Source organism: Microcaecilia unicolor, chromosome 11, assembly GCF_901765095.1.
Source record: "Microcaecilia unicolor chromosome 11, aMicUni1.1, whole genome shotgun sequence".
Lineage (NCBI taxonomy): Eukaryota > Metazoa > Chordata > Amphibia > Gymnophiona > Siphonopidae > Microcaecilia > Microcaecilia unicolor.
Window position 1 is genome coordinate 57,138,721 of NC_044041.1, and position 12,470 is coordinate 57,151,190.

At 40.6% G+C, this 12,470-nt stretch overlaps 1 protein-coding gene across 1 annotated transcript in view; it reads right to left on the minus strand.

The window, feature by feature from the left end:
• Positions 1-1,271: 1,271 nt before the first annotated feature.
• Positions 1,272-12,470, minus strand: part of MAPK1 (mitogen-activated protein kinase 1) — a 132,781-nt gene continuing 121,582 nt past the window's right edge. Inside the window, exon 9 of the mRNA XM_030217272.1 lies at positions 1,272-5,332. The gene's annotated coding sequence lies outside the window, so the exon portion shown is untranslated. The remainder of the gene's footprint in view (positions 5,333-12,470) is intronic.

Sequence of the window (12,470 nt, forward strand, 5' to 3'; positions counted from 1 at the left end):
GTCAGAATAAAACTTTTTTTGTGGATTAATTGTAATATGCCAGTTTTAGGAAACGTGCACCTTTGTCACCCATCCCCCTCACCTTGACAGCACTGGAATTATAAAGGACCCATCTCAATTTTTCTGCCCGGGTTCCATTCAGTCCTAGCTACGCCACAGACCCTAGGTTAACAGAGGCTTAACTTCACTTCTATGCAATTAAGAGAAGATCCCTTCCAATCTTTCAGTTGCTTTATGGATCAAGGCATTTGCTTCTAAATTCTCACAAGTTTGGAAGGGTGAGAGAACACACTACCATCTTCTAGTTCTTTGATAACTGCATAATTCCAAACCTTTCCAGAAAGAGCTCTGTGCATTCTTGGGTGTCTTGGGTAATATGAAAGAAACAGTTTCATCATTTTATTTGCATTTTTTTTTACTTTCAGAAACACAAAACATTCAATGGATTAGAAAAGCATACATTACAACATCAAAAGAATTAAGACAAATATAAATTTCCGCTATCTCACAATTGTTACAGAATACTATATAAGAACATTCAGAAAATGGTTTTATACATTTCTTAATAAAACTTCACCATTCATTACATTAGTTTTGCAGCACTTTGGAGGGGAAGAAGGGCGGGTACATGACTAAGAAGGCACCAATAGTACAAAGCAAGAATACAAAGCAATTTTACTGTGCAGTGAATAAATAATAGAAAAGGCAAAGCAAGGAACGTTATGAAATCAGGTCCATTCTTTAAACTTTGTTCTGGATTTGCAAACCAAGTTCAGCACATTATCCAGGAACAGGCAGGGAGTCTGATGCTATTTATGAAAACACTACTATTCTAGTGTCTTGTACTTTCCATTTTCTATAATGCTGACAAATATACAAAGGTAAAGAAATACAGCAAAATAAAACATTTCACATATGTACTAGCAAAATTATTTCTTGGATTATACCAAAACCTAGAATATTGAAATCTTACACTAGGGTCCAAAGTACAACTGAAAAGCCACTCTTGCTTCTCTGTATAGTCATGTGCTCTCTTCCATATGCATAGATGTTGGGTTAACACACAATTTTCTAGCACAAGCAGGCTCTGGGGTATTAGGGGCTCTTAGGCAAGCCTCTCTATATTATATTTGTGTGTATATATGACTAATAAATAAGATACAGCCACCACGACTAGACTGCATAGATACTACCCATCAGGAGAGACTGCAACATGCTGCCATTAACTAATGACAACAAATTCTCACATTTTAGAAAGCAGTCCCTTCTAGTTCACATAAGGAGGATGTCAAGTTATGATGTTGTGACAGATAACCAAATCAATGCTAAAGTACATATACCTACTGAATATTATGTGACACACATATGTATATGCAGACCAATAAATGACATTCACTGACAGAATGCCTGTCACAGTAATGTGCTTCATGTACTCTTATCCGCCTCAGCCAACTTTTTCATTACAGATTTCACAAACATTCAGGAAACACCATCTATGATTTCAGACCAACATTAACAAGAAGCTGCCAGACACTAGATATCAATCTGATCCTTAAGCTTTCTGATTCTAAAGATCATGTAATGCAAAAGGAAGCTTATAATCCAACAGTGGAAATTAATTAAAGCCCTACCACATTCAAAGAGTTTAACTGACTGACAAAGTATCTTAAAGTAAGAGGAGAAAATGAAAGACTTGCAAAAATTATCCTGACATTAATTCAAAGTCAGAATGACATTTATGTAAGGGATCAGTGGCACATAACAGAGCAAATGGACTTGTAAACACTAATAAGTCCAAATATATAAACAAAATTATACAGAGAATAATTAAATATATAAAAATATAGATAAATATATATAGATGAGAAGGGTATCAAATTATAATTCATATAGAGTAATGGGACTCACTGAAGCATTAGCCCCAAAACTGTTTGACCCATATATCGCAACTCAATCATATACCCTTCATATAAATGCCAATCCACGCATAATTCAAACACCAAAATTAAATGTGAAAACAGATTCTTTTAATTCATGTGTCAATTTCAACCATCTTTTGAGTTTGCCATAGTGACATTACGAATGAACTTCAAGTCAATTAAGCAATGGAGATGAACAACATTTTAGAAGTAAACAAAGGTGTTGATACTTATCTGTTGAAGCACATGATATGAAGCTTTATATCATCATAGTGGACCAGACTGACAGTATATATATTTTTGAAGAAATGGTTGAAACTGACACATGGACTAAAGGTCAAACTGCTAACATTTATTTTTGGTGTTTGAATTATGTATCGACACGGCTATCTCACAGCGTTTATATGAAAGGTATATAACCAAGCTGAGATATATGGGTCCAGTTTTGAGGCTAATGCTTCAATGAGTCCCATGACCCTTCTACATAAAGTATAATTTGTGATACCCTTTTTCTCATCTGAATATTTTTTATATTTATTTTCAATATCTTTATTTACAATTTAGTATATATACTTGGACCAATTGCTGTTTACAAGTCCCACCAGTAGATTTGATCCACTGATATATTTCTGTGAGTTTGTTATAACTGCCTCTGCCTTAAAAAAAAAATCCGTTTTAGGACAGAATCAAACAATAGTCTGTTCACCGAAAACTGAAATATATTATTAACTGGCAAAATATGCATGTGATATGTAGAAAACTCGGAAGTAGATGATAATCAATTATTCAGTGCATGTATGTAATAATGAGTACAAGAGCTTTTACAGCACTCAAAATTATGCTTCCTGGTGTATATGATCTTGCTGTAGGGAAGTATCAGTTAAAAACGGGTACCTGGTTGACACATCTTATTTTAGCAGACAAAGCAATGCCAACAGACTGGGACATTTTCATGCAAAATCGTGTAAGCACCATTACGTGGAAAGTCAAATATAATGCTTATGATATCCTGGAAAAAGTTAGCAGTTCTAGAAGAAACCTAGAATGAGGATATAGCAAAGACCCTCACAACAGTAACAAAAACCAGCCAACTGCCCCCCCCCCCCCCCAAAAAAAGGCAAAATACTAGATTCTTATCACAAATTTGAAGACATGAGATTTAAAAGCATTTCCTTTCATTACAAGTGCATTTGTTCATATTACAATAATGTTTTTATACAAGTCAGTATCACTGTTAACCAAGGAAGAAAAAGAGAGAGAGAAAGGAGAAACTAAAATGAACTATTTTTTTTCTAAGTTAGTTACTTGTTGGGCAGTATTTCAGTGGAACACAAATTTAGAGGTAACCATAGATTTTTTTTTGTTTAATCAAACATAAGTACGTGGCACTTAAGACAAGTATCTTTGCACAGAAAGCTTTAACAGTCATGCGAGAGCACAGTAATTATTTAAACAAGGCAAATTCTTCACCACAGAGCAGTGGGGAAAGATGAAGCGGCATAGCACTGGAACATGTATACCTAATAAAATTCATAGTATATAATTTCAGAAACAAATACTCAAAATTCATTTAAAGAAATATGTGCACTTGTCAAAAACATGACCTACTGATAGCTCTCTGCATGGTTGCCTTATCAGATAATGACCTGGCAAAACAGAATTTAAAAATGTATATTGCCTAGCTAGACGAGTATGCTGCCCTAGAAGTTCCCTGCGCGAGCCAGTCCTCAGACCTTTCATCTTTAGTATCTCTCTCCAACAGCAGCTGGGACAACAGCTGTATATTGGCCAATGTCCTAAACTTGTCCTCTGCTTCCCCTTAGGAGCTAAGAGCACTTCACATCGTTAGAGCAGCTGCTGCAGATAGAGGTGCCTCACATTTAAAAGAAAGACTGGAATACTGTGTGTCCAGTCAGGCAGGCACTTCATCAGTATGGACAATAAACCAGAATAGCTGGCCTTCAAATTAGTCTTCCAAAAATGCTTTATAGTACTGGACAGAACAAAGCTTCAGGTGACAAGGTCAGAGGAGTTTTGCTGACATTCTACAAGAGCCAAAGGATGTGCCACACTTACTATTTAAAGATGCAGTTTGGTCTCTGCAGCCTCCCCATCAACAATTAAATTAGAAAGTTAATCTGTTTTACTGTCCATCCTCCCTGGGAATTTGTATAAGTCCTTTTTATAAGGATGAAATGCATATGAAGACCTACCTTTTAGCCTAACAAGTTAGAAAAGCATTTAAGAATCAGTTTTCCTTGATTATGCCACCGCACGGCATGTGACAGCGATTACACACTTTCTTCTGAGATGATCAACCATGATCAAGTGCTGCACACAGCTAGTGTTTCCACTGAAAGCAGTCAAAAAAGCTTACTGGCAATACTGAGAAAAATCTCCCTTCCCAAAACCCGTTCATAGAATTCTTTCAAATTAATGGGCATAAAATTAATACTGAATTTAATTATCTTCAATTACCTTTAGAAGAAAGCTTTCATATATACAGAAGACTGATAACACCTCAGTTGTACATTTGTTCACTTGCTAACTCAGATGGGTTACCTTTTACAGAACAAAACCAGTCCAGTTCTATAACCATCTTCCACTTGAAATGGTCCACCCATAAATAAATGAATAAACACATAAAAGAACTACCCAGCTTTGCTTTGCATAAGGTAACAAACACTTCTGCTAAACACAATGAACTTTGCATGTACAAACATCAAGGATGATGCTTGGTACCTGGCACTCATACCCTTCTGGAGACATTTTCTAAAAAATTAAGAAAGAGAAACCAATTTGTGCTGTCTACATTTGGTTCAGATTTACAATTCCTCAGTTTTAGATATCTGCTAGAGGAAATGGTGAATGTGTAAAACTGCTGGCATTCTGTCACCAGCAAGTACCCAAGCTAGATTTGGGGACGTGGCATAACTGCTCACTGCAGCTGAATAACCTGAATTTACATGGCTACTGTTGAGAACATGATGTGCAATAAATATGGCAGATAACTGCCTTAAAGTGCCCTGAACTGTAATTCTCTCAAGCAAAGGCAATGCTGCCAGCTACCACGGCACAGTGTGGTTCGATATGTAAACTTTTCACCTCTGCACGGTTAAGAACACAAAGGAAAGGAACCACTGCATCTCTCAATTAAAAAAGCAAGCTGTTAACAAAAATGAAAAGTAATAAGGTTTGGCAGTAGGTGCACTTGCAGTACCACCCTGCAGCAAATGAGCTTTACAAAGGAGAGTCAATGGTAGCTCTTCAGATTAAATGCATTAAAAGCCACAAAAAGCAACTCCTAAATGGCTCAGAGGAGGTAAGGTGAACAAATGGAGAAAGATCACAGGGAAAAGAATTGGAGACCACCACCAATGGCATGTATGGACCCAGCCCTCAGCATCCTTGCCCTAAAGAGAAAGAAAAAAAAATAAGCAGGTTAGGTGGAAGTGTGCAGGTCAACAGAAAGAAAAAACATTTAAGATGTTTATTTCAAGTTGGTTGAAATCAGCCACATCCATTTCAAGACAGGTAAATCTGATCTCTCATTTATGCCCGGATGATTGAAAGCCCTGCGCTGTTCCAAACAGTGCTCTAAAAATAGCGCAGGAACAGCGTGGGGCTTTACCACCCCTATGATCAGAGATAACAACATACAAATTTATGCACGCTATTATCTCTGATCATAGGGTAAAGTGCGGGAGGATTGTGCCAATCCTCCCACACTTGTTTGACAGGTCCGGGCTGTCAAAAGCCCAGACCTCTCAAACACAGGGCCTGGTGGTCCGTGGGACCACCAGACCCCAAACAGCAAGGCCCTGGTGGCCTAGTGCCCCTACCAAACTCCCACCTGAAGCCAGCGACACGGGGAATGGAGGTCCGGCCCCCTAACGCCCCCTCACATCCCCCCAAAAAGCCCCCTCCCCCCAACCTAGTGGTCTAGCGGCCCTCTTCCCCCCCCCCCCGTACCTTTGTGCCACCTTGAAAATAGCAGCACTCAGCCCTGCGCATTCTAAGATGCGCTGGGTGGGACTTCACACCATATAAGGGAGAAATGATTGAAAAGTTAACACTGAAAATACAGACATGAGATATAATAGATTTAGAGAAGTCTTATCAGGCTATTTAAAAAAATGGGAATACCGTGTTTTTCTGTCTAGAAATGTAGAAAGACCAAAGTCATTGTAACATGAGTTTGTCCCTTTTTACAAGAAGTGAAGTTTGGCAATGCCACTTATTCTCACAATGACACATGATTTTACAACTATACATAAGGAAATATATGTAGAGGGAAATCTAAATGTTTATTTAGTTGTTCACCTTTAAAAATACTCAAGATTCTGCAATTGACAGAACAGGGCTTTTCATGAATAAAACACAGTGAAAACAACCAAGATCCCTACTACATCCTTTTAAGTTAGCTGCTCTACTCAGGGCTGGCTTAACCATTAAGTGAACTAGGCAGTCACCTACAGCAACATATGGAGCCAGCAAAGAGCAGTTGCATTGAAGGCAACAGAGTTTCGATAACCACAAACATGTCAAGAATCATCAGCATGTACTTTTACCTACTGAGAGGGTGGCCAATTTACAAACAGCCCATATGTAAATATATGCAAAACAAAAGAATATCATCTGTTTTGTGCAGGATTGTTCTGGGAAGGCTGATGTTGGGTTGTTATGATTGTTAAGTTTAAATTATCAAAATCTTGGGGGCTAGGGATTTGATAGGGGGGTGTGTGTGCATGTGTGTGTGTGTGTGGGGGGGGGGAGGGGGGAGTAGGTAAAGCTTAAGGTTTGCCTATGGTGCCAAATACTTTTACACTGGCTCATGCTGATTCCCGTAACATAATCCATTCACCATTTATTTAATTCACCCAAGAAAAACTTTACAACACTCTCAGCTCTGTAACTCAGGTGAAGATCTTATAGAAGGCCTGCTGCCATGAAAACGTTTACTGGACAATACATGAAAACAAGGGACTACCCAAAAACATGCAGGAATAAACTGGCACCAGCAACGCTTCCAGTCACTATACCACACTGTAAACTGTTGCTTGGCTACACTTCTATGTAAGGCTATGTACACCTGTGGAGCAGTTGGCAACCTTAATATGAAAGCCTTTAATTCTAAGCCAGCTGGTCCACATTGCTTAGACTTTTTGTTCCCCCCCCCCCCCCCCAACCAAATGTTCATGGAAAAGCAATGCCTCAATGTGCTGAGGTGGGTTAGGAAAGGACTTAAGGCAACAAACTATGGTAACAGACAGGTTAGGTGATCTGAGGAAATACAAAGGGGAAGGGAATCAGCTACAACACACTGACTGTCCACAAATTTTTCTATTTACACAAGCCAAGAACTGTGCTAAACACACTTCCCGCAACATTCAAAACAATTTAACCGGCCAGGAACAGAACCTGGTTGGTTAAATGGCATTTAACTGGCTATTCAGCAGGGGATAACCGGTTATCCTCTGTTAGCACCTAGGAGAAAACCGGCTACGTTGCACGATATAGCCAGCTATTCCCAAATATTCAATCCATATCTGGCTATTGTAAGTGGCCACATTGGGCCACTTAAATAGCTGATATATCTTTGGCCAGTTTAAAATTAACCAGCTATCTTCAAATATCAACTCAGCCGGATAACTTTAAACCAGCTAAATAAACCGGATATTCAATGCTGGTCACCAGAATTGGCCCGGCACTTAATATCCTGGCTAGTTAGCCAGGTTAATATCACCCTACTGTGATCAGCAGATGACAAAGCTGTGTGACAAATGCTTTACTCTGAGTTTCAAAATCAGCTGAAACATGAAATTTACATTTATCAAAGATCAGAGTTCAAACCCCCTCTTATCTACTGTAGGTACCATAATGATGTCTGAGAAGAACGTTCTAAACTCTAGTCCTTGCAACTTATAATTACTAAGCATATCCTATTATAAATGAATTCAAATGCCAAACATTTTGTTAGTAAAGGTCACAAAGTTGTTTACCTGTGACATGTGATCTTAGAGGATAGCACCATTAGTCCTGTCATGTATATAGCCTACACCTTAGATGTCACATTTGAGTCCTGGACTCCTGCATCCCTTAACTTCTTGGGGAGACAAGAGGGTTTAGTGAGGACTGATATCCTGTCCTCTTTGAAGAGCAGAATCATTGGTATTGACCGATTATTGTAAAATCTCTGCTATTGTACCTCCCGCCACATCTAATTTGTGCTCTTCAACTGGTCCAGCTTGAGTGATGACAAGGTCTAAGAACAGAGGTCGTATTTACTTTGGCACTAGCTCAACTTCATTGACTACCTGGAGAATACAATGTAAGATTTTTGACCTTGATGTATTGGGCACTGAAAGGCAAAACTCCAAGTTACATTACAGCTGGGCTTCATTATCATGTATCATCTTGCTTCTTGTGCTCTTCTGGTTCTGATATTAAAGGAGCAATTTTATGACACTTTTTCCCCATGTAAAGCTTACTTTATACATGGAGAGAGGCTTTAGTTCTAACCCCTTCCCTCCCTCTCCCACAGACTCAATAAGCAATTGTCTCTAAGCAACAGATCAGTCATTCTCAACCTTCTTACATCAATTCCTTAAGCTCCATCAAATCAGTGAAAGTATGTTTTTCCATTTTTTTTTATGTTTCAACGGTTTTTTATTCAGCATGTTACACATTAACATACAATTCAAGATTTGATTGTTTAAACAACATTACATGCTTATATGCATAATTCCTCAACTTCTGCTATGTTCCCCCCCCTTCTCCCCCCCCCTTCAAACCTGTGTTATTAAAATATGCAATTCAAATGTTCTCTCTTGTTCATTACTTGCTTTTATCCTAACCTAATCTACTTCCCCCTTTCCATTGCTTGAACTTTAACAGTTGTTATCAATGTCTTTTCCAATTACATAAATCCAACACTGTAAGTAATATGTACATACAAGCTTCCTATCTAAGATAGCAGTATCTTTGTGAGGAAAAATCATCATCTACGTGTGGTTACTTCAACTAGAATACCCCCCTCTATCCCTGCCCATCTGTAGTTTAAATGATTTTTATAAATACTACAGCTGAATAAGCCTTGCCATATATATCTCAATTCACAACTCGCATCAATCTTTGAAATTACTAAACAAGAGAATCTGATCTAACAACTAACCTTGTGTCCCCCCCTCTTTTTAAACAACTGTCCCCTTCCCTCCCTATTTTTTTTTTTTAACCAACTTCCAGTCAACTATAATTGTTTATAAGGATACAATCTCCAATGGTTATAGCTGCGGTAGAGTAGGTCAGCTAGGGAGCCCATTAGTTGGGCCTTCAGCAGTCCACTCATGTACACTTGCTACCCCCTCCCTCCCTCATCCTGTTCGCATGTCCCCAATCCTGTCATTCCTGTTCTCCTTCGTTACCCCATGGTAGCCCATTAAGGACTTGGCTGCGTGCTCTTGGGGATATCACATTTATGTATTTCATCCAAATACTCAAAAATCTCCCTTGTCTTTTTGGTGTCAATCGTGCCCCTCTCGCTTCCCAGAGCATGAGTTGATGGAGCTTGTTCCTCCAGTACCAGTGGGAGGGAGGCATGTCCTTAACCCAATGATTCAGAATACACTTTTTCCCCACTATGCAAGATTTACTCAGGAACAATCGTTCCCCTTGTGTACCTATACCCCACTGCCCCGGAATGCCAAATAACATTCTATCAAAGGTGATGGCCACGGGATATCCCAGTACCTTACTCAAGAAATTGCGGAGGCCCCACCAATAAAGTCGGATGCTTCGGCATGTCCACATACAATGCACCAGGGTTGCCCCTCCCTGTTTACATTTCATGCAGGCGTCCGATTCTATAACCTTTGCATGAAATGCCCGTCTGGGTGAGAAGTATGCTCTGTGTACTGCCCTAAACTGGCATTCCTGGAGTTCTGCACTATGAACTATCTTCGATATCCCCCTCACTGATTGTTGTATGTGACGTTCAAATATTTGGTGCTGTACTTCTGCACTCCACCTTGTCGCCACCTCTTGTACTGATCTTGCTGATTGTCCCTTCTCTAATTCCTTACAAAACCAGGACACTGATACTTGGCCCAACGCGTCGCCCTCCAGAAATTCTCGCAGCTGTCTCCCAAAACGTAGAGTCAGCCCCTCTCTCGGCAGACTATGTACATAATGAGCTAGATGATGATATGCCATTATCATCGCCGGCCCCCCTGGGCACCATTGCATAAAATCAGCCGCCGATGTCAAGGTTCCGTCCTCTTGCAGAAAACTTTCTAGCAGTTCTGCCCCCTGCCCCCCAAGCCTACGAAAAACCACATTTTCTCTGCCTGGTGTGAAATCATCATTACCAGCCAAGGGGATCAGGGCACTGACCGTCGGGTCCTGCCCCCATCGCCGCAATAAATCCCTCCACAAATGCCACAGTGGTCCAAACAACAGACTGTCTCTAACTCTTCCAGGCAGGTTTCCTTTCCGTTTAACATGTAATAAATAATTCAAGTGCCAGGGGTAGAAAAACGCTCGTTCCAGTCCTGTATCCGTATATGTGGTTGTGTCTAGAACCCAATCCCGCAGATGCCTCAGGAGACATGCCTGATTGTACTGCCTCATATCCGGTATTCCCAGGCCTCCCTGTCTCCAGTTCCCTATTAAATATTGCCATTTCATCTTAGGCTTTTTACTGGCCCAGCAAAATTGAACCACCAGCCTCCTAAGTGTCATTAAATCTCGTTTTACCAACCTTAATGGTAAAGCCTGTAACACGTATAGCCATCTTGGGAACACTATCATTCGATAAAGTTGTATCCGTCCCATTAGGGACAGGGGGAGCATCGACCACCGGGAAAATTGCTCTTTCGTTTCCTGGATCAGCTTGGTTATGTTAAGATCATATATCAGCTGGGTATCCATTGGGAGTTGTATTCCCAAGTAACGGAAGGACACCTGCGCCCATCTTAGAGGGAACCGGTCTCCCCATTCACGCTGAAGGTCTGCAGAACTTGCCAATGCCTCCGACTTCAGAAGATTCAATCTGAATCCTGCGAAGTTCCCATATTCCTCTAGACTTTCCATCAAGTAAGGCAAGGAATATCTGGGCTCTGTAAGTAACACCAATAAGTCATCAGCAAATGCAGCTGTCTTAAAGGTATTGTCCCGGATTGTCACTCCTCGAATATCTGTATTGTTTTGAATCTCTCTCAGCAATGGGTCCAAGGTTAGAATAAAAAGCAATGGCGATAAGGGGCAGCCCTGCCTCGTACCTCTCCTTATCGAGAACCAGTCCGACCGCATCCCATTCGCCAATATTTGCGCCTTTGGGTCTGCATACAAAGCTCGAACTGCCCTCAGAAAATTACCAGTGATGCCATAGGCCCTCAATACTCCAAACAGGAAGTCCCAATCCACTCTATCAAACGCTTTTTCAGCGTCGAAACTTATTAACAGAGCCGGGACCTGTTCTATTCTTATCCTTTCCAATGCTGCCCATATTCTTCTCATGTTCTTGCCGATCACCCTACCACACGTGAACCCCACCTGCGAGTCCATTAATAAAGATGGTAAGAATCTAGCTAACTTATTTGCCAGAATTTTAGCCAAAAATTTTAGCTCAGCATTCAGTAGTGAGATCGGCCTGTAAGAATCTGGGCTATCTGGTGGCTTACCTGGTTTGGGCAGGACACTAATTTGCGCTCTATTGAGATGTATTGGCATCTGTCCTTGCTGTATGACTACATTAAACACTGCCGTAAGCACCGGACTTATCTCTGTGTTTAGAATTTTATAAAATTCATTCCTTAATCCATCCGGCCCCGGTGCCTTCCCTAATTTACTCCATTTGATCACTAATTCTACCTCTTCCACCGCTATCGGTGCATTCAACACCTCTGCATCCTCTTCTGAAACCCGTGGTAGGTCCATACTATGGAAATATGCAGAACTGGGTTGCACTAGATCCTCCTGCTGCGTATACATTTGACTAAAAAAATCCGCAAAAACTTCAACTATTCCGGCATCTGTATTAACCCGTTCTCCGTTGGCCGCTTTCATGGTGAGGATTTTCTTAGCACTAAGTCTCTTACTGGCGAGCCGAGCCAGGAACCTCCCACTTTTGTTGGCGAATCTATATAATTGGTACTTATAATATATACTCGCTTTCTGTGTCTGTTCCTGTAAGAGTTCATTTAGAGTCTGCTGCGCCTCTAGCAGCTGTTTGCGAATACGCAGGGAATGTCCTTGGCCGTATTGCCTCCTCAGGGCCGTCACCTGCCTTTCCAGTCTAGACACCTCCCTGTTCCTAGCCCTCTTTTTGAAGGCCAGGTAAGATATTATGTCTCCCCTGAGAACGGTTTTAGCCGCCTCCCAGAAGAGAGTTGGATCTGTCTTGTGTTGTTCGTTATTTATACTATATTCCCTCCATTTCTCCACTAAAAAAGAAAGAAATTGGCTATCTCTATATAGGTAAGCAGGAAAACGCCATGCCCCTAAGGTAAGCCTCCCTTCTCCCACCCTAATCTGTAGTCTAACCCAGGCATG